General features: G+C 44.8%; 1 pseudogene; it reads right to left on the bottom strand.

Moving 5' to 3' along the window:
- Positions 1-21,900, bottom strand: part of LOC144948134 (receptor-type tyrosine-protein phosphatase beta-like) — a 96,414-nt pseudogene that overhangs the window by 38,157 nt on the left and 36,357 nt on the right.

The raw sequence follows: 21,900 nt of genomic DNA, 5'->3' as shown, positions 1-21,900 counted from the left end.
CGCTCGCCCTCCGTCCCGGCGCGTCTCCATTCATTGTGTTGAGCACTGCGTGCAGTCTTTGATCGCCGCTCGCCCTCCGTCCCGACACGTCTCCATTCATTGTGTTGAGCACTGCGTGCAGTCTTTGATCACCGCTCCTCCTCCCTCCCGATACGTTTCCATTCATTGGCTACCACAGCCTGATAAGCTCTCCCCCCCTCTCCACCTCCCTTCAACTTGCTTATAAGGGATTACATCTTGAATCATTGCTTCACTTGATGCAGCTAATTCGGCTGTGACGGTCCCACCTGATGACGGAGACTTGTGTTGCCTCCGAAACGTCGTGAATTTTATTTTTGTTTTGTTTTATTTTACTTTCATTAATTTTAATGTTTTTACCTACGTGACTTTACCGAAAAAACCTGAGAATATAATACCAGAGTGTCTGGTAATTCCTAATGCATAATGCAATGCTCGGTCACCTGGCTCTTCGTGCACAAAGAGTTGGAGCTAACCCAAAACAGAAAACTTAGCACTGTACACTGTAAGATGACGTTCTGTAGATAATACAGGTAATCATATAACCCTAATACTGTTTATTCTATAACCATGCCCATGCACCTAGAGCATGACTACTTGCAATGCTATTAAGAATAGAACACGTGTACAGTAGTAAGTTATACAATGGTGACAAGTAAAGTAAATATAAAGTACATATACAATACAGATAATGAGTGTAAGATATCAATATAAGTGGATGGTATAGATCGACATACAGCTTAGGATTAAAGTAATATTCGAATAGTGAAGTGTAAAGGTTTTGATTGAAGAAAAAGATGGTTTTTCAGTAATGTAATGGATTTAAGGGAAACTGTTATTGATTAATCTGACGTGTACACCAATCGCGTGGTTAATGGCGACTCGGTTGAGAATTTCTGTAACACATGCTGAAGCATTTTACAGATTATCATAATAAATGTGTTTGCCGTCGATTTGGAGAATCTACCCACGTCCTTAATTTCGAGAGTGCAACACATGTTTTCGTTATTTTACAATGATTTAGGCGAATAATGAAAAATAAATTAATCAATAAATATTTTGCCTGCAAAGAACATAAATAGCTTGGACATGCAACAGCAAGACAACAGGGCACACAGACATATTGACCAACACACAATCTTGCTTAAGTAACCTTGCGAGCAGATGACTGAGGCATCTTCATTGTGGCCACAGTTGTGCGTCCCCCAGGGAAGATGACTACAGTTGGAGAGCCCAGTCTCGTTGCCAGAGCACTGAACATCGTCGAGCCAGATAGGACCACTGCCCTGTCCAAAGTAAGCAGATGGCATGGCAACGCCATTGAGGCCACAACCCATTTGATGACACACGACCTTGGCATCCTGCGAGTTCCAGAAGTCGTCACACACCGTGCCCCACTGGCCATTGTAGAACACCTCCACCCGGCCCTGACATGTGGAGTTACTCCCAGCCAGCCGAATTGACATATCTAATTTAAACACACACACAAATGGATACAGTCATGTAACGATTCGCTTACAATGCGATGTTGTAGTCAAAATTTTGGGTCATAATTCTGTTCAAGAATTGCTGGGTTTTTTTACAATGTGCATGGTGCATATAATGAATAAACTGCTATTGGTTGCAGAGGTCACATGGAATGATTACACAATGTATACGAATATCAAATAATCGTTTCTCAAACTCACTATGCAATGCATGCAGTGCGATGCAATAATCGATGCATCATCATGTGCCTATTAATTGTGATGTCAGAATATGTGTGGCTGAAAACTCGAAATAAAGGCAATGCATCTTGATCGCTAGGCAATTTACAGAGCTATGTAAAAACGAGAGACATGATGAGTTATATGACTGAGAGGAGTTGCTTCATTAATTAAAGGTGTTGATTGTGTGCTTTGAAATGAGCTTCTTCGGCCATCTGGAAGACTCTTCCAATATTATCAAGCCACTGGAGCTAGGCACTTTTACATCCAAGTTGAAACCCCATTTCTTTCGAACTGCTTTTTGTTTGTTAGTTTGTTGTCCTTTCCTTATAACTTTTAATAGCACGGTTGGCTATGTAGCGTGCGAAAGAAGTTCAACATACAAATGCAGGTGTCGAATTCTTATTTTTCTTTCTTATGGCTAATGTAGAAGCAGAGCAACAACTACAATTTTACATTCAGGTGGTTAAGCCATATAACTGTGTCAGGGGTAGTGGAGTGTATTACTCTCATGTCTCCTTTGTATTTGTGGATCGGGCATTGTGTCGTGAAATGTTGTCTGTTCTAGATGACCACAGTCGCATACTGGACAGTGTTTAATTTTTCATTTGTGGATCAGATATCCGCATCTGCCACAGTAGGTGAAAATTCGTTTTAGCGTGGACCATGAGCTTCGTGTAAGATCAAACCCAGGGATATTCTGCACACAAGCCTCATCATTGATGTCTGTAGCACTAGTGCTTATGCTCCACAACTTGTGCTCGCCAGTTTCTGGACCAGGTTTAAACCTTGTTTTGGTATTGGCGGCTACCATTTTTTGGTGGTTGAAAAAGGTTAGCGAATGGTCCAAATTCACACTGAGATAAGTCAGATTGTGGTCGTGTTGCATAGTGTTTCTACAGGTCACTTTCCGAGTGTGCTTGGCGCTCCTATTAATTATCAAGATGAAATGCAGGTTGCTGTTGTTTTTTGGGGATTTGGCTTGAGCCTCCATTTCCCGATGGTGTTTAGGTCTTTGTTCAGAGTGGATTCAAGGTTGGTGAAAGTGGCTGCTTGCATTTATAGGGCAAGAGCATCCACATATACAAATTTGCGTGATCCGGTTGGTGGCCTGTCGCTGTGGCAATCCATTGCTGAGGAACCAGAGTGAGCTGGATTTGTTGCTCGTATAGACACGCCGTTGCCTATTGCACAGCATCGTCCATAGCAGGTGTATTGTTTTAAGGCATGGAATCGTTCTTGCAAGTTTCAACATAAAGCCCTTAATCCAGGCTGTGTCATAGGCCGATGGCATGTCCATAAAGGATGCGCCGGTCTTAGATTTTGTCTGAAATCCGGCCTTGATGTGTTTTGCATGGCCAAAAATTGGTCAAAGGAATGACGTCTAGTCCGGAATCCGGCTCGTTCTTCAGGGATCACGACTCAATGAAGGGGCTGATTCTCTAGGGGATGATGCATTCCAGCAGTGTATAGATCATGCACAGGAGTGATGTCGGCCTATAGTTTCACAGGTCGACCATCACCTCCTGCTATGCTTTTGGGATGCATCCCGTTTTCATGGTTTTGGTGTACAGTTTTGCCAGCCATTGGATTACTTTATGGCCTAAGTGATGAAGATGTTTTGGGGAGATACCATCTCTGCCGACAGTCTAGCAGGGCCTTTCCAAACTGTGGGCTGCCCAACTGGTTGTACTGTCTGAAGAGGTCCTGGGTTTCTTTTGTCCAGCAGGGGTAGTCTTTCTGGAAGCCTTGGGGGATGCTCTTCTTGGCAGCTGCAGTAAGGAGGCCAATACAACGGGGATCGCATTCCGGTGTCACGGGAATGACTCACCACTCTCTCTACAGCCTCCTTATATTGGTCCCAGTCAGCTTTGACCAGGTTACATCTTTGTAATCGTTTCGACAATCACAGGGATATTGATGTCAGTGTGGGTGATGATGGTTCTATGTTGACTTTTGTAGAAGCTTGAAAGTATCTTGTGGGATGCGGGAAGTGTGTTCCCACGTTGATCTTTGGAAACGATGTTGCTATGTAATGTAATACTAACTAATGTAACACTTTGTCATCAACATCAGCCGTGATCAGTATAATTCTGGATGAAGTCCTCCGCAATACATCAGAATCCCTCATAATTCTGTAATATAACAGTTCATCTAGCTCCTGCAGATGAACTGATTTCATCGCTCTATCTCTAAGGTGAATACACTCTCATGCACGCTCCCTCCTATTGATGCCACTCAACCACTGTCCATCATCGCTTTTAATAACATGTCCTGTCTCCGAGCTTGCACTTATTCACGAGTCTTTGAGTACTTTTAATATTTCGTCCATTAATACCCATGTTTATAAAACGTAGATCATCGCATTTGGTACGCAAGGAAAACGAAGTATCATGTTTTGACATATTTGAATGTTGTTTTCATTACTTAATCATCATCTAGGTGTGCCTTCAAAAGCTGCCCTATATAATGAGATGTGCCTTCAAAAGCTGCCCATTATAATGCTCTAACGTGTTCCGGTTGTATTTCAAATTATTTATGAATTGCTACATGATGGTATTTTATTTAACTATTATTCTTAGTTATATATTTGAAGTTTAGGGACATAGACACAGTTGGCATTGGTCAATAAAGTTGTGTTAACCAAGAACCAAGAATAAGCCGACATGTACTTAATACTTTTCAATAAAGCATACGGAACTTTGTGGATCAATGCAATGTATTATCACATATTTCCCTTTAAATTAAGAATTCTATTGGCTCAAAACAAATAAATTTTTAAAAAACGACATTGTGATTGTTTACAAATGTCTTCTAATAAAATACCTAGATTCTATTTATGGTGAATGCTTTTGGTCGTAAAAATGCGTGTCGTCTGTGATGCTCATCCCAAATGATTATCTGAATAAAAACAATACATATACTTACAGGTTATATTCGTGACAATGTCTGACGGTTGGGAGTTGATGCCACTGTATACTGTTACAGAAGCGTTATAACTTCTCCCAGGGACCAGATCAGTAATTGCTTGTGTTGTAACGGTGGAAGGCAAAACAAAGCTCTTCACTGCTGTTGCATTGTAGGTTTCATTTAAGTAGATCACGTAATAGTCAACGTCTGAAGTCGGAGCCACCCATGAGACTGTCATGGCTGTTGGACTGTTGACGATGAGGGTAACATTGACTTGTGGAGGAACTGCAATGTCAAATAAACATGGTTAGGACAGACGAACTGCAAAGACTCCTTACATCGTTAATTTAAGGCAATAAAGTGGCATGTAACACTATATATACAACCATCACCATATATTTTGTATATGCCCTCTTTTTTTTATCCAACTATGTGGAGTGATTCGGAGACAAGGGTTGTAGGAGGCACCTTCTTTTTTTAGTAACTTTCACGGTCTTTCCTGTACACTCTCTACACTCTCTTAGCCTAGCCTGTACACAACGCTAGCCGTCGAACACTGACGGCGCTGACTGAAACAGCCAACTATATTCTCATCATGCAAGGGCTAAGAGTTTTCCACGCCAGAGTTTGCATGAAGAAGGCCCATGATCCCTTCCAGTTTTCCAGAGTGGCCTACCCAGCCAAAATGTCAAAAGTTGACAGTAATATGGACTAACATTTTGAAACACCGTTTAGTTTCAGGCCCCACAGGGCTGTTTTAAACGAGGTGCTGGGCTTTCTAATAGGGACATTGTTAAGGAGGTCCATTTAATCCCAGCAGAGCCTCTGGGCTTTTGGCGCTATTATCGGAGGTCAGGTGGGGAGACACGAGCTCATCACTGTGGTATGTATGTGTGCTGAACTTCTTTTGCACCATACTTAGCAAATGGTGTTAAATCGGTTGGCTACGTTGGTCACGTGAATGTAACTCGTGACTCGTGCATGCGTCTATTTTAAATGCCGAAACAATGGCAGCATTGCACGGTGTAACGCTTTAAATACCAAATTGAGTAATACAATGTGTAAGATACACAATGCACCTACATATAGTGATATAATAGCACGCAGATTACTGTCTATTAATATTGTCTGAAAAATTTACCGCATTGGTACTTACAAGTTCTGACGATGACTATATATGACCAAGATGAGAAGGACCCATTGGAACCCTCCACAGACACGGAGTACTTCCTTCCAGGAACCAGTCCAGTAAATGTTGCCATGGTTGGGTAAATCGGGGATATTGTAACCAAGTTTCCACTCACAGTCTCTGTCAAGTTAGCCAAGTAGGAGAACGAGTATGGTAGAGAAGTCGTCATTGACAATGTCATGGTCGTGGTAGTCTTGCTAGTGATGGTTAAAACGATGTCACTTGGCACTGAAATGGCAACATGCAAGCACGACATTTTAAAGATGTAATGTTTCAGTTGTTTTACAATGATTAAAGCTAATAATAAAAAGGCCCATTGAAGACATAACAAACTCATTGTGTAAGTGGTGAAGACAGGTGAACATATTTGCAGTCTAATCGTTTTGTTAAGGAATTGATCAATTGCAACATTTCCCTGTTTAAATGCAAACCATTTGCAAGAAATTACTTTGTTTCAAAAAAATCTTCAACAATTTATCTATTTTCCAAATTTATTTCATGAACAATGCATATCTTTTCCATCAGGGTCTAATAGGTTAAATTCTTCAAGTTAGTTTTTATCACTATCTAACATAAGATTAACATAAGTATTATTCCACAACTGAGCTATTATTTTAAATAAAATAAAATATGAAGCAGCATGTTGAGTAGGGCAGTCCATACCTCCTTCTCCAAGCTGCCGCGACCCTCAACAGAACAAGCGGATTGACAAATTAATTAATGAACAAACATATAGTAAATGTCCTACATTGCATATTACAGGTTTTATAATTAGATCGTGTGAATATGAATGTGTCGTTAAACCCGCCACCATACGGAAAATGCGGGTTATTGATCGTTCTCAGGAACCTAACCCTTCCGTAACCCGTGGACTGGCTGTACTAGTAACGAATTTACATGTTTGTTTACGTGATTAACCTTAATAATTAGCTGTCGGGTGGTGGCTGGTTGAACGACATTATATTTACACAATCTCACCGAAAACCTATGTAATGAATATTGATCGTCAAAGTTTAAGTGTTAAAATGTCCTACTTTGTTCGTAATTATGTAGTTTAAAAGAAGTACATTATTGCACACAATTCATGCTGAAATAAAACATCATACCTGATCGAAATTCAAGTTTCCTTCACATGGCAGGTCTATAATGTAATTACAATGAATGTACAATCCGGCAAGAACTCACAGGTCGTTCTGGTAACGATGGTGGATGGTTGGTAGTAGATGCCACTGTACGCCGTTACAGAAGCATCATAACTTCTACCAGGAATCAGATCAGTAAATTCTTTTGTTGTAATGGTGGAGGACACAATGACGCTCTTCACTTCTGTTGTATTGTACGTTTCACTTAAGTAGACCACATAGTAGTCAACGTCTGAAATAGGAGCCACCCATGAGACCGTCATGGCTGTAGGGCTAGGGTTGCTAAAGCTGATGGTGACATTGACTTTTGGAGGCACTGCAACAACAAATAACAACGTTTGACACAGACTCTGTTCATATGCTGCGTGTACATCGTTGACTAAAGTTACTAAAGTAACCTGCAACACGTAATATACAATACCATCGTTACAATTTGTGATATGGACATAAACTCAGTTAAAGAAGGGAGGGGCCAGATAAATGGAGATGATGTTGCTGCTGCAGGGAGGAGAACTGACGTTTCTTGGGGCAACAGAGAATTAATTTACATTTAATTAAAAGTTGCACTGGACTCAAGTAACGTCTCACTTTCCTCGTAATGAATAACCCACACCAGGCACGTATGTATTTTGAACTTCTTTCGCATCGTACGTAGCCAACCGGGATAATCGGAGGTGTAGAGGAAGGACAACAATCCCAACACCAAAATCCATTAGAAAGAAATCAGTTTGTCAATTTGGATGATTTAAAAGTGCATAGCTACAGTGGCTTCCTAATATCAGAATGACGAGCATTCCAGACGGCCGCAGAAGAACATCAGAAAATGCCGTGCAATGTATTTGAACCTCATTCAACAGCCAGCCAAAAGCCACAGCTGTGACGATGACTAGATTTGAAGCTTTCTTGACTGCAAGGATTCATATTCTTAGGTTTTTTCGGTAAAGTCACGTAAATGAAAAATTAAAATGAATAAAAAGTTTAATAAAAATAAAATAAAAATCACGACGTTTTGGAGGCAACACGCTTCCGTCTTCAGGTGGAACCGTCACGTGACTTTACCGAAAAAACCTAAGAATACGATGACTAGAGTTTGTGTGATGGTTGAAACAGAAATGATTGTTACACGTCCTCAAGCCCTTGCTCATGACATTGGAATGACATTGAATTGCAGATTTGAAAATACTTACAGGTTCTACTCATGACTGCATCTGATAGCTCGGATAGATCCCCACTGTGAGCCTCTATGGAGACAGAGTAATTCCTCCCAGGAACCAGTTCATTGAACGTTGTTGGTCTGGAAGTTACATTATTGGTTTTGACTAAGGTTCCGTTTGCCGTCTCTCTCAAGTAGACCAGGTAGTAGTTCACGTCAGAGGCAGGGGTTGCCCACGACACCATCATAGTCGTTATGGTATTGACAGTGATGGACAAAGTAGGTTTGGGTGGCACTGTGAAATAGTGACAGGCGTGATTTACATTAATATCTTCAGAAGCAAAGGAAAATGTGAAGTTTTCACCCTACATTGTTTTTCTCACACAACTGAGTGGACTGAGGACAGGGGTGATGGGAGGGGGGGTTAAAGACACCTGTCCATTGTTTAACTGCTGCCATTTAAGATGGAATCGAACTGGTGACCTCTGGATTTTTAAGTCTCGTGGACTAAAGTATTACACCATGGCAGCACCCATGTCAAAATGTGGCCCCTTGTCACAGTTTTTATCTTATTGTCCATGAAAAGAAAACTCCTGTTAGCCACTGCTGCACCCATCTTAATAATAGTACAGCCTGTTCTCCGCAAACGCGGTGGTAGTTACGCTCCTGAAGAATACCGCGTTAAGAAGCAGCATCCCAATGCCTTGTGCAATGCTACACCGAGGCAGCCGTACGACCACTTATTCCTACTCACACGTGATGCATATCCGTTCACTCAATCGCGTTATATCCAATTCGCATCCACGTTATATTAAAAAAAAGTGTTCCCTAATACATTCATCCCGTTATATCCAATTCGCGTTATCAAAACAACACGCGGCATTACGGAACAGACTATTCCCTCTGCAGCACCTTCCCTCCCAGTCTATATAATCCCGTGTATATCTATTTATGGATGGCCTTCATTATGGGGCAGTCACCATGATGGCGATGACTTGAGACATACTTACATACTCTTTGGTTCTGTCGGTAAAGTCACGTAGGTAGAAAATAAATTAAATTACGTTTCGATTGCAACACAAGCAATCATCATCAGGTGGGAAAACCACAGCAAGAAAAAAATGTCACATCAATTTCCCTCTCCTAGCATCCACGCAACGATCCCCTCCCACTATCCCCCTCCCTTGCCCCGCTCCCCCACCTATATAACCTCTTACCTCGGCATCTCTCTCCCACTTCAGCAAAAACATTTCTTGCTGTGGTTTTCCCACCTGATGATTGCTTGTGTTGCAATCGAAACGCCTTGATTTAATTTATTTCATTTTATACCTACATAACTTTACCGAAAAACCAAAGAGTATGGATCCCTGCAGTCACTAAAACTTCAAATCTATACATACTTACATGTTCTCTGCGTGAAAGTGGCTGATATAGCATTTGTTCCCCTAATGTAGATTGTCACGAAAACAAAATAATTCCTTCCAGGTACCAGACCAGTAAATGTAACGCTCTGTGGTAATGTTGTGCTGGTCTGAGATTGGATATCTGGTCCGTCTTGACGCTCTTTTAAGGAGGCGATATAGTAGAGCAGGTCAACAGAGGACATGTTCCATGACACTGTTATGGTGGTCGCATTCTTGGCGATGGTGCTGACATTGACTTTGGCTGGCACTGTGAAAAAAATTGCAGGTTTTGATGACAAATTGGTTACACCAACATTTTCCCTTTTACCATACCTCACAACGCTGGTCAGTCGGTGAATACTGGAGGGTATGGGTGCATAGAAGTACAGTGATCCCTTGGTTAATGCACATGATGCATCCCTGAAAAGTGCCTCGTTAAACTCAAGCCACGTTAAGCGAAGAATTACCGTTCACTGAATCACATTTCCACTGTAAAATAATCAGCTTGCAGGCCATCCCATGGGGGGACAAGTGAGGGCATGCCGCCGCGTAACCATATCGTTCTGCGTACTGTATCACTGCACTGTATGACTTCTGGCACAGCTCGTTCGTCGTCGAACGCTCGACAACTGGGTTACAACGGCGCGCATCCTGTGTCATAACAGCGCACATTCCACGTTATGACACCGTGTGTTCTGCTTTACTTGGTGCGCGATCCACGTTACAATGGCACACGTTCTGCATTATAACGGTGCACGTTCCGCTATATAACGGTATGCATTCTGCGTTATAATCGTGCACGTTCCGCTTTACAATGGTGCATGTTCTGCTTTAGAACGGTGCGCGTTCTGCATTATAATAACGATGCAAATTCCGCGTTATAATAACGGCGCGTTCTGCGTTATAATAATGGTGTACATTCCACGTTATAATAACGGCGCACATTCCTTATTATAATAACGGTGCACGTTCCGTGTTATAACGGCACGTTCCGCGTTACAACGGTGCACGTTCCACGTTTCAATGGCGCACGTTCCGCATTATAGAGGCGCACGTTCCACATTATAACAATGTTGCGCATTCCATGTTATAAAAATGGTGTGCATTTTGTGCTATAACAATGGTGTGCGTTCTGCTTTATAATGATGCACGTTCTGCATCATAGTAATGTCGCATGTTCCGCGTTATAATAATGAATATTCCGTTTTATAACGGCGTGCGTTTTGCTTTGTAATAACTGTGCACATTGAGCGTTCTAATAATGGCGCACGATCCGCGTCATAACAATGGCGCACATTCCGCATTATGAAAACGGTGCACATTCCATGTTCTAATAACGACGCATGTTCCGCATTATAATAACGGCGCACATTCCGCGTTATAATGGCGCACATTCCGCGTTATGATAACGCGGAATGTGCGGGCACAGGCACCTTGGTGAACAAGGAAACCACATCAAAACTGACAAGCAGGTCGTCTGGGGACAGGGCAATCCCCTTGATTGTCGATACCAGGTCAGTAGAGTTTAGTACTGCAGAGGTGGTTTTTCCAGTGAAAGGCCGTAGGATTTCGGACAAAAAACGAGCCAGTTTGTAAGTGGGGGAGTTGATAGTAGAGACAATGGGACGAAGAGGTGTATCTTCTTTATGTATCTTTGGCAAGCCGTACAATCTTGGTGGCCTGGCTGCAGACGGGACCAGATCACGGATTTTATGTACTGTGTTGAATCAGACCTGGATCTTGCGTATAATCAGGATTTTTTAGATCTTTTTGTGACCCCAGAAATGTAGGGTAAGGTGATTATTTTGCAAGGCTCCTCAACAGGATCCTTCTTGATGGTTGGAGTGATGGCTTTGCGGATTGTGTAGTCGGAGTAACCATTAGCCTTAAGAGCTTGGCGTACGTGTTTGAGTTCACTGGCAATGTGTTCCTGGTCGGAGATGCATTGGGCTCTATGGTGTAGAGTCTTGATGAGAGAATTCTTCTGGATGGATGGTGGTGGGAATATGGTTTTAGGTAAGCATCCGTATTGGTGGCTTTCCTGTAGACAGAGTGGCTAATTGAACCATCAGGTCTCCTTTTAATTAGGACATCCAAAAAGGGTAGCTTGCCATCTTTTTCGACTTCCATGGTGAATCTGATGGCTGGGTGTATGGAAATGATGTGGTCGAGGAATTGGTTAAGAGCAGGCTGGCCATGTGGCCAGATGACAAAAGTGTCGTCTACGTACCTCTTCCATAAGGTCGGGCGTAGAGTGGCAGTCTGGATGGCGTCAGTCTCAAATTTCTCCATGAAAACGTTGGCTACAACCGGAGACAGGGCGGAGCCCATTGGGGTGCCCTCATTTTATTTGTAGAAATATCCATTCCAGGTGAAGTATGTATTGGTTAAGCAGTGTCTCACCAGGGGGAGTACCCCAGTATTCAGTCCTTGATTAACCAAGTCTTCAATGATTGCAATGGTGTCAGGTACAGGAACTTTGGTGAAAAATAAAACCACATAAAAACTGCCAAGCAGGTCTTCTGTGGACAGGGAAATTCCCTTGATTGTCGATACCAGGTCAGTAGAGTTTAGTACGGCAGAGGTGGTTTTTCCAGTGAAAGGCCGCAGGATTTCAGACAAAAAACGAGTCAGTTTGTAGGTGGGGGAGTTAATAGTAGAGACAATGGGACGAAGAGGTGTATCTTCTTTATGTATCTTTGGCAAGCCATATAATCTTGGTGGCCTGGCTGCAGAAGGTTTCAGCGAGAACTGTTTGGTTTGATCAATTAATGCGGTTGAATCAGAACATATTTTTTGGGTTTTAATGCCGAAACGTCGTGAGAATAATTTTATTATGTTTTATTTTTATTATTTTATTATTTCCCTTCTACGTGACTTTACCGAAAGAACCAAGAAGATGAATCCCTGCAGTCACGAAACCTTTAAATCGAAATTTAACCGCCACTACGGGGTGGGATTCCACAACATTTTAAGATCTTTCAACAAACTCCGGGATAAGAAGGCTCAGCTAATCGAGTCTCTCACCTTTATGAAGAGATGCCGCGACTCTAAAGTAATACCAATCGCATTTACACTAACCTCTGCTGCTGTAACTTCTTCTAATGCTAAACGAATTCTGTCTAGAACTAGCTTAGCCTTTATCTCAGAGAAAATCAGACTTACGCGCACCGAACTAGATCAGTAAGACAAGATACTCTACAAATCACACTTATCTTTGATTGCAACAATGTCCACATCGGATTGGGAACATGTAGACAATATGACTGCCTCTACCGCTACCGCTATGTCGACCAAATGTAAGGACAACTTGATTTCCAAATTCAATCGCCTCTCAAACAAGAGACCGGACCCACACACTGAAAAGCTAGACGTTAACAAAGTTGTAATTAATCGCAGTAACAGTTCTATTTCTGATGGTCTGAAATCCGTTTAAGCTAAAGGACTAAACTTTGCAGTCACACCTAGACACATACCAGTTAATGATACAGTGAGAGAAAAAGGTATTTGATCCCCTGCTGATTTTGTACGTTTTCCCACTGACAAAGAAATGATCAGTCTATAATTTTAATGGTAGGTTTATTTGAACAGTGAGAGACAGGATAACAACAAGAAAAATCCAGAAAAACGCATGTCAAAAATGTAAAAAATTGATTAGCATTTTAATGAGGGAAATAAGTATTTGACCCCACTGCAAAACAAGACTTAGTACTTGATGGCAAAACCCTTGTTGTCAATCACTGAGGTCAGACGTTTCCTGTAGTTGGCCACCAGGTTTGCACACATCTAAGGAGGGATTTTGTCCCACTCCTCTTTGCAGATCATCTCCAAGTTATTAAGGTTTCGAGGCTGACGTTTGGCAACTCGAACCTTCAACTCCCTCCACAGATTTTCTATGGGATTAAGGTCTGGAGACTGGCTAGGCCACTCCAGGACCTTAATGTGCTTCTTCTTGAGCTACTCCTTTGTTGCCTTGGCCGTATGTTTTGGGTGATTGTCATGCTGGAATACCCATCCACGACCCATTCTCAATGCCCTGGCTGAGGGAAGGAGGTTCTCACCCAAGATTTGACGGTACATGGCTCCGTTCATCGTCCCTTTGATGCGGTGAAGTTGTCCTGTTCCCTTAGCAGAAAAACACCCCCAAAGCATAATGTTTCCACCTCCATGTTTGACGGTGGAGATGGTGTTCTTGGGGTCATAGGCAGCATTCCTCCTCCTCCAAACACGGCGAGATGAGTTGATGCCAAAGAGCTCCATTTTGGTCTCATTTGACCACAACACTTTCACCCAGTTGTCTTCTGAATCATTCAGATGTTCATTGGCAAACTTCAGACGGGCATGTATATGTGCTTTCTTGAGCAGGGGGACCTTGTGGGTGCTGCAGGATTTCAGTCCTTCACGGCGTAGTGTGTTACCAACTGTTTTCTTGGTGACTATGGTCCCTGCTGCCTATAAATCATTGACAAGATCGTCCCGTGTAGTTCTGGGCTGATTCCTCGCCGTTCTCATGATCATTGCAACTCCACGATGTGAGATCTTGCATGGAGCCCCAAGCCGAGAGAGATTGACAGTTATTTTGTATTTCTTCCATTTGCGAATATTCGCACCAACTGTTGTCACCTTCTCACCAAGCTGCTTGTCGATATTCGTGTAGCCCATTTCAGCCTTGTGTAGGTCTACAATCTTGTCCCTGATATCCTTGGAGAGCTCTTTGGTCTTGGCCATGGCGAGGAGTTTGGAATCTGATTGATTGATTGCTTCTGTGAACAGATGTCTTTTATACAGGTAACGAGCTGATATTGGGAGCACACTCTTAAAGAGAGTGCTCCTAATGTCAGCTTGTTACCTGTATAAAAGACACCTGGGAGCCAGACATCTTTCTGATTGAGAGGGGGTCAAATACTTTTTTCCCTCATTAAAATGCAAATCAATTTATAACATTTTTGACATGTGTTATTCTGGATTTTGTTGTTGTTATTCTGTCTCTCACTGTTTAAATAAACCTACCATTAAAATTATAGACTGATCATTTCTTTGTCAGTGGGCAAACGAACAAAATCAGCAGGGGATCAAATACTTTTTTCCCTCACTGTATCATTGCCCGAGTAGATGTGGCTCTCAAGGGCCTGGGTCACATCGCTGCAGACGTAGCAAGATCTGAAATCGCTGCAACCCTAAAAAACGCTAAGATGCCAGCTAGCAACATCAGCAAAGATGAGCGTTTTTAAATTAGCTCAATTAAAAAAGAGGGATGCTATTGTCATCCTCTCAGCCGACAAAGGCAATGCCACTCTCATCATGGAAGAAATAGAATACAACAACAAAATTCAAGAACTACTCAACGATGGCAGCTATACAAAAATAAAAAGAGACCCCACCAACAGCCTCGTCATTAAAACCAAAAAAATCATTTCTGATTCAACCGCATTAATTGATCAAACAAAACAGTTCTCGTTGAAACCTTCTGCAGCCAGGCCACCAAGATTATATGGCTTGCCAAAGATACATAAAGAAGATACACCTCTTCATCCCATTGTCTCTACTATCAACTCCCTCACCTACAAACTGGCTCGTTTTTTTGTCTGAAATCCTGCAGCCTTTCACTGGAAAAACCACCTCTGCGGTACTATACTCTACTGACCTGGTATCGACAATCAAGGGAATGTCCCTGTCCCCAGACGACCTTCTTGTCAGTGTTGATGTGGTTTCCATATTCACCAAAGTTCCTGTACCTGACACCATCGCAATCATTGAAGACTTGGTTCATCAAGGACTGAATACTGGGGTACCCCCCCTGGTGAGACACTGCTTAACCAATACATACTTCACCTGGAATTGAACTTTCTACAAACAAACTGAGGGCACCCCAATGGGCTCCCCCCTATCTCCGGTTGTAGCCAACGTTTTTATGGAGAAATTTGAGACTGACGCCATCCAGACTGCCACTCTACACCCGACCTTATGGAAGAGGTATGTAGATTACACTTTTGTCATCTGGCCAAATGGCCGGCCTGCTCTAGACAAATTCCTCGACCACATCAATTCCATACACTCAGCCATCAGATTCATCATGGAAGTCGAAAAAGATGGCAAGCTACCCTTTTTGGATGTCCTAATTAAAAGGAGACCTGATGGTTCAATGAGCCACTCTGTCTACAGGAAAGCCACCCATACGGATGCTTACCTAAAACCGGATTCCCACCACCATCCATCCCAGAAGAATTCCCTCATCAAGACTCTACACCATAGAGCCCAATGCATCTCCGACCAGGAACACATTGGCAGTGAACTCAAACACGTACGCCAAGCTCTTAAGGCTAATGGTTACTCCGACTACACAATCCGCAAAGCCATCACTCCAACCATCAAGAAGGATCCTGTTGAGGAGCCTTGCAAAATAATCACCTTACCCTACATTTCTGGGGTCACAAAAATATCTCAAAAATCCTGATTAAACGCAAGATCCAGGTCTGATTCAACACAGTACATAAAATCCGTGATCTGGTCCCGTCTGTAAAAGATGTGGTTCCAGACATACAGTACCCTAGTGTCTACAAACTAAGTTGCCGCTGTGGTAGCAGTTACATTGTAGAAACAAAAAGACATGTCTCGGATCGCATCCGTGAACATAAAGCAAACCTGAAACACGGTAGGACAAATACCTCAGCCGTGGCAGATCACTGTTACAATTCAGTGGGCGCACATGACATTGACTTCTCCAAGACAGAGGTTCTCTGCAAGCCATCTGGCTACCATGAGAGATTCGATCATGAGGCGATCTACATATACAAACACAGAGACAATTTCAACCGAGAAGATGGATTATGGCTCAGCAATCATTGGAAGGATGTAATAAACCATTTCGGATCTTAACTGATTGTGTTCACGTTTACGGTGACTTTCAGACCACAGTCCACTCACTGGCATTGACTATATATATTGTATTCTCAGCAGGGTATGGATTCTTTGCTCCGCTGCAAGTCTTCCACCACCACTCTCCCATTGACATATTTCGTTGCTTCCTCTTAGTATCTTTCACGCGACGGTCAATGGTATAGTGTATAGCAGATTGTATAATAATAAATAGTATAACATTGTAATGTTTAATACAATATATAAGGTAATATTTATTATCGTAATTGTATAGTGAATATACAGCAGTGTGGTATACAGTAGGGTGGGTAGAATAATACATAGTGTAATATTACAATGTATAGTCGATTGTATAGGGTGGTGTATAGTAAAACAGTATGTAATTTAATGTTGGGTTTGTCTATGGCAGTATATAGTACGGGGTAGACCCGTGTGATGTAAGAGAAAAAAGTTTAGCTGGAAGCATATTATATATTTTTTGCGATGTAGAATTGTAATGTATTACTTACTAGTAATAGGTTTTTACCCTTTCAACTGGTACAAAAACTGATACCTTTATACAAGGCATCATGTTTGCATTAACCACAACACAAGCAGTCGAAAGGCAAACAAAAATAAACAACTCTGATGATGATGATAATGATATGCACTGTCCTTGAAGTTGATTGGTCCACACCCGAGACAGCTTTTCATTGGTGTTAGACCAGATGACGCCAAAAGGCGTACAAAAACTGACACCGTTATACAAGGCAGTTTTTGTACCAGTTGAAAGGGTAAAAACCTATTACTATATTTTGCCACTGGTAAAGGAGATGTCTCATAGTGTAAATACTTACCACGAGCTCTCAATACTCTGATAGTGCGCTGTCTTAGAGTTGTACGCCTTTTAGCGTCATCTGGTCTAACACCAATGGAGACTAGGCTCTAAGAAAAGCTGTCTCGGGTGTGGATCAATCAACTTCAAGGACAGTGCATATCATTATCATCATCAGAGTTGTTTCTTTTTGTTTGCATTTTGACTGCGTGTGTTGTGGTTAATGCAAACATGATGCCTTGTATACATGTGTCAGTTTTTGTACTAGTTGAAAGGGTAAAAACCTATTACTATATTTTGCCACTGGTAAAGGAGATGTCTCATAGTGTATTACTTATTGTTAGTAGCTCAGCTTATTGGAGAGTATATTTAGTATACTGATGATACTATGTAGTTTATACTTTAGTTTTTTACGTGGTGGTTTATTTACTGCAGCTACATACTATTAACATTCATTCCCTTTATTAATGCTACCCCTATCCCTTCCCTTTGATGCTGCCAATCCTGCATAATGCACCGGCATAATATGACTTTGAAACCCCCCGCTCACCTCTTACGCATTTCACAAGTAGTGACTAATCCCATATATGCATTTCCCATAAATATGTAATGCGGGCGAAAGCGACCTTCCGGATGTGACGTCACGAGGAGGCGGAGCCAGGTGACGTGGGTGAAAGGTAGGGGGTCCTTAAGCGGGTAAACCGGAAGGAGAAGGCAGTCGGGGTGTGAATGAAAAGGTGTGGGGCCACGCGGGCGTACGAGCTGAGGGGGCACCGTGAGAAGCGGGAGCCAACCCTGGGAACAGTAGGGAGCTACTGGGAGGTGTAAAGCTGCAGATAGAGATAGGCAGTAAGGTCGTGTGTGAGGAGCAGCGGAGTGGCTGCCAGGAGTCGCAGGAGCGACGAGAAGGCGAGACAGCACGAGGCCGTGAGAGCTGCAGCAGGAACAGCCAAGGGAGCTGTGTGAGAGTACAGCAGCGGAGCTGCTGTGGGGCTGCAAGAGCGACAAGAACAGCAGCGGGGCTGCTGATGTGGACTGGAGTGACATCGGAACCAGCACAGAGAGAATAAGAGAGACAGCCGTGTGGGGACGCAGTACGGACCGAATAAAGGACACTGAGCCAGATATCGTGGTCAAGTCTTTTATTACACTGGGGTCAGAAGTGAAACGGCATGTCTAAGCAAGTAAGGAAGAAAATTCCCCCGGCGCCAGCATCGGCTTCTTCGTCCGACGACGACGAATTCCCTCCGACCACGGATTTTGCTGGGGTGGTGGAGGAGAGCCCTGCTGAGGCGAGCACGGGGACGGGCGTGGAAGATGTCGGCGCGATGGTGGGTCCGTCAACAACATCGGACGCTGAGCAAAGATGGCAACAGGTGGCAGAACAACTGGAGACACTCAAGGACGTCCTGGCGCATCTGTGTCATCTCGTTACGCCAAGGACGACGATGGAACGAGAAGGTGCTCCACGGTCCGCCACGTTGCCTGCCCTGCCGCCGCCATTGGCCACGCGGCAAGAAGACGCCATCTTGCGCGCTCCGCTGCGCCAAACCGCCATCTTGGCCACGCCGTGGGCCGACGCCATTTTGAATTTACCTCCACAACAACCATCATTGGAAGACGGCGTGAAGAGGAGTCGGAGTCGCCACCTTACTACGGTTAAGGAATTCTCTATCGGGGGCGATTGGAGCGCTTTCGCCTGCCGATTTTTGGCGGCGGTTCGTTCAGCAAGATGGACCGATGCGGAGGCCTTGGAAGTGTTGCCGACTCTACTGGACGACGAATCTGTGCGATTTTTCCGTTCCATAACGGCCGATAAGAAGAAGACGTTATGTGGAGTTTTTGAGGAAATGGCCGACGCCTATGAGCCACCTGACGACGCGCATCGGCGATTCGCTCAACGACAACGAGCACCCGAAGAATCGCCCGTGGCGTTCAGGGGTGCGGTGTTGGAGCTGGCCATGGCGGCATATCCTGACACGCCACAGGATCTGCTCGAGCCCCTCATATTGGGAAAAATGCTGGAGCTGTCTCGGGATCTGGGGATCCCCATGCCTGTGTGTGGGCATGAGAAGCTCACGTCCCGGGCGGCAGCAAAGTGTCTGGACGCGCAGTTTAATCTCCGTCGCTGGAAGCAAGTGGCGGCATGGACGGGTGGGCCCGTCAAGGAAGGAGGCGCGATGGGGTGGGACCCCACAAAGGCGATCTATGTGCCGGATGAGCGGGGTCCACAGGAGCTGACGGCTGCCTCCTCTCCATGGCCGGGACGCGGAAGGCCGGGGCCGCGCGCTACGCCATCGGGACGGGGCCGCCGGGACGCAGGACCTGCGCTTCGGCGCAACGAGGCCGATTGCTTCCGCTGCGGCCGTAGGGGCCATTACGCCAGAGATTGCTGGGCCCGCTTCCCGGGTCCGCCGCAGCAGGAGCCCACAACACCGGACAAGCCGACCAAGGAACCTCCGAAACAGGCATGTCGGCACGCACCAGACACTCGGCAAGGCTTTACACCTCACCCACCACCTGTGTTGCGCGATCCTATTGTTGTTGTTAAAGAAAGGCCATCGACGGGGCCTTGTCATTCAGTTACGCAGTGGCGCAAATTGGCACGGAGAGTTGTCGCGGCCGCTACGGGTTCGTCCACTGTACCGGGGTCCATACAAGGTGTGGACGTGCGCATTTTGGTCGACTCGGGAGCGTCTGCGACTATTATATCGGATGTCATTTTCCATCTGTTGGGCATTCCGCCGGGGGCTGTGCGTCCAGTTTATGGGTCTTGCGTCGCTGCAAACGGGGGTAGTATGGGGATTGTGGGCCAGGTGGATGCTAAGATATCTATAGGGGATGTGTCGGCTTCGGGCGTGGTGTTAATATCGAGATCTTTGGCGGTTCCTTGCTTACTAGGCACGGATTTTTTGGCTAAGATGCCCATTTTGATTAAAATTAATGAGAATTGTATCGAATTGCCGGGGGGCCGTCGAATCTCGTTTCTGCCGTCGCCCTGGGGGCGACCTGCTTCGGCCGTACAGGTGCAGGCGCTGTCCGTCGCATCTGTGGACATCCCACCTGGTTCACAGATGCTTATACCCTTGCGGTATCGGAAGCCCCTGCCCGATCGGCTAGGAGCATTAGGGGTCTTGTTGTCACCATCCGCCACGATAACAACGGGATTGGCGTTAGTTGGGGCACAGACCATCGTCCGGCCGGATCAATTACCGGTTTTACAGGTGCTTAATGCGGGGGTGGAAAACATCCGTGTTCCGGCCGGTACGGTTGTGGCACATGCCACTACGACGTTTGCGACGCACGATTGTCCGCATCGCCGAGGAGTGGTCGCTGGTGTTTCCGAGCCAAGGAGTTCGGACAATCGTTGGATCGCTACCTTATGTGACGAAAATTCTTCCCTGTCCGTGGGGCAACGTGATGCGCTGCGTAAATTGTTGCTGACGTATTCGGATGTATTCAGCTCCGACGATTTGGATTTGGGACGCACATCCTTGCTTTCCCATCACATTGAGACGGGCGACGCTGCCCCTATTCGGTTAAATTCGCATCGGATGAGTCCAGCGGAGCGAGAACACGTTCGGGGGGCGGTGGAAGACATGTTGGCTGCGGACATTATATCGCCATCTAACAGCCCATGGGGCGCTCCTGTGGTCTTGGTTAAGAAAAAGGATGGCAACTTGAGATTTTGTGTCGATTTCCGGAAATTGAATAAGATATCGGTGGCAGATGCGTACCCCCTGCCGCGTATGGACGACTCCCTTGACGCATTGTCGGGGGCTAAGTTCTTTTCCACACTGGACCTCTCTTCGGGATTTTGGCAGCTTCCCCTTGACGAGTCCTCACGGGAGAAAACCGCATTCCGTACGCCGCAGGGGTTATTTCAATTCAACTGCCTCCCAATGGGATTGAATGCGGCCCCTGCTACGTTTCAAAGATTGATGGAGCTCGTTTTGACGGGGTTGCAGTGGGAGACGTGTCTTATATATTTGGACGATATTATTGTGTTCAACCGCACATTTGAGGAACATTTAACGCGGCTGGAGACAGTGTTCACGAGGATGCGCTCTGCCAATTTGAAATTCAAACCAAAGAAATGCCACCTACTGCAACGGTCCGTCCGTTATTTGGGGCACATTGTGAGTGCCGAGGGGGTGTCCACGGATCCGGAAAAGACGGCGTGTGTCCGGGATTGGCCGACTCCGGCCTCTGTGGGGGATGTTCGACGGTTTTTGGGATTTGCCTCGTATTACCGAAGATTTGTGCCGGGGTTTGCGACGATTGCGAGGCCCTTGCATCTCCTTACGGGTAAAGGACGGAAATTTGTTTGGGGAGAGCCGGAAGAGGCGGCCTTTCGGAGTCTGCACGATCTATTGGCTACGGCCCCGACATTGGATTATCCCGATTTTGATCGCCCTTTCATTCTAGATACGGACGCGAGTGACACAGGTATTGGGGCGGTATTATCACAGTCTAAAGGGGGCGTAGAGCGCGTCGTGGCGTATGGTAGCCGAGTCTTGTCGCCTGCGGAAACACGCTACTGTGTCACTCGTAGAGAACTTTTGGCGGTTGTTTTTTTCCTGCGGCAATTTCGACCGTACCTTTACGGTCGTTCTTTTATTGTGCGTACGGATCATGCGGCCTTGCAATATGCACTTAAAATGGACCAGCCATCGGGACAGTGGGCAC

Source organism: Lampetra fluviatilis, chromosome 48 (genome assembly GCF_964198595.1).
Source record: "Lampetra fluviatilis chromosome 48, kcLamFluv1.1, whole genome shotgun sequence".
Classification (NCBI taxonomy): domain Eukaryota; kingdom Metazoa; phylum Chordata; class Hyperoartia; order Petromyzontiformes; family Petromyzontidae; genus Lampetra; species Lampetra fluviatilis.
The sequence above is the reverse complement of the archived record's forward strand: the minus strand, read 5'-3'. Positions and strand labels throughout refer to the sequence as shown.